Here is a 1903-nt window from a genome sequence, read left to right as displayed (position 1 = left end):
ATATATATATATATATATATATATATATATATATATATATATATATACACACACACACAATATTGCTTCAAGCTAAGAATTGGGCACTTCAGCAAAGACCAAATTTTATCTGAATTGTCTGATTATTTTCATTTCTCTTGAACATCTGAAAAAAATGTATGCTACACAAGTGTGTGAAACTAAAATAGCTCATCAAAAGTGCTATTTGTAGCAACCTAGTGCTGTTTATTGGGAAAGCACAAAACCACACATCTAATGAGACTTCAAGATTAGACCAATATAGCAGAAATGTTCTAATTAACTTCTGATTTCTAGAAAAGACCAGCTTCTTGACATAAAAGAAACAACAGAGGAAACAAGGAGAAAAAGAACAAAGCAAGCAGAGCATAGATTAGGAGTGATAATGTCAATGATTTGAATGGGCACAATGTTCTCGTTAGCTCTTGTCACCCTGGGCTCCTTGCTACCTTCAGGTTTCAGCACAAATTACCACTTCTTCAGAAGGGCCTCCCCCACTTAGTCTCTACTACATCACCCTATTTATTTCCTTTACAGCACATACTACAGCCATCCAACTTTTGTCTCTTTGTGGTCTAGATCCTCCACTAGAACTTGAGCTCCATAAAGTCATTTTGTAGCCTGTTACCAAGCATTGCGCTTGGCACAAAGAGCATTCAGTATGTGTTGTATAAATGAATCAGTGCCTTTGGGCTGTAGGGTGATTACAGAGAAAAGCATTGTAACAATTTCGTTGTTTTGGTTGCAGGCAGCCATCCAGGTTGTTCTTCAACAGCTCTAGTAAGCCTAGAGTATAAGACATGTACAGTGCTGCCATAAGGGCAATGCGAAATTGTTACTGCATTCAGACAGACAAACTGTTCTTAACATGACTAAAAGTACCCCATATTGTGGTTAATGTGATCTTTTTAATTAGCTTTTAAACTATGTGGGTTAAAATGTGTATCATTTTTCCCCTCAGTTGAGTCTTTTCCACTAAGAACCAAGACAAGCAATGAAAAGTTCTAGCATTGAGAAACTGAGCCACGCTTTAGGGTTCTGTGAGAGAGGCCTAGGAGTTTGCTTGAGATTGAAGATCTCACTTTCTACTATAGAATTGTCTTTCAACTGTACAATTAATAGAACCCCACTACTGCCGTTGCTTTCCATCTCACCCTTGTTTTGAGAAACTAGGTAGGAAGAAGAAAGCAATTCACCTTTTTGAGACTATTCTTTTGCACCAGTGCTTCCTAGAGCCGATGCCAAGCTAGACATCTTGGTGCTCACTCAGGCGGAAAGGCAGGCTGGGACCTGGTCATAGTCCCATTAAAAAGCTGCATGTTGAGTCCGGTTAATTAGGGTCAAGCTACCTTTTATGCAGTTCTTTTTCCAACTCCTGTGCGTTTAGTAGTCATGATTAAATGGTCCAGCCCTGTCACCGCTGCCACAATAAAGTGGTAGCCCCCCACCGTCCGCCCACAAAGTGGCAAAGAATAATTATCAAGAAATCCCCAAGGGGGCGTTGGAGCGCTATGAAGAAACGGCGGATCTGCCGGATCGCGCGGTCCCTCCCTCTCGTGGAAAAACTCCGGCGCCCAGCCTGAAAGACCCGGTAAAGGAAGCCGGAAATTTCTCTGTCCCTTCGAGACCCAAGATGGCCCGTGGCTCCTAGCTCAAGGTCTGGGTGTTGGGCCCGCACATCCGAAATTAGGTGAGGTCACTTCGTCCCCAGCTTCCCAGCCGCCAGTAAGGGTGCGTCGTGAGTATGTCGGCTGCTAAGTCTGGGGCACGGCGCCGGCAAAGCCAAGAACGAATGCTCAGGTTTGACAGAGGAAACCAACAAGGCACTTTGCACTTCTCACCCTGCTGTCCCAAAGGTTTCCTTATGGGACACGGCGGGGAAGAA

Source organism: Mirounga leonina, unplaced genomic scaffold, assembly GCF_011800145.1.
Source record: "Mirounga leonina isolate KUSES-001 unplaced genomic scaffold, KU_Mleo_1.0 Mir_96, whole genome shotgun sequence".
Classification (NCBI taxonomy): domain Eukaryota; kingdom Metazoa; phylum Chordata; class Mammalia; order Carnivora; family Phocidae; genus Mirounga; species Mirounga leonina.
The sequence above is the reverse complement of the archived record's forward strand: the minus strand, read 5'-3'. Positions refer to the sequence as shown.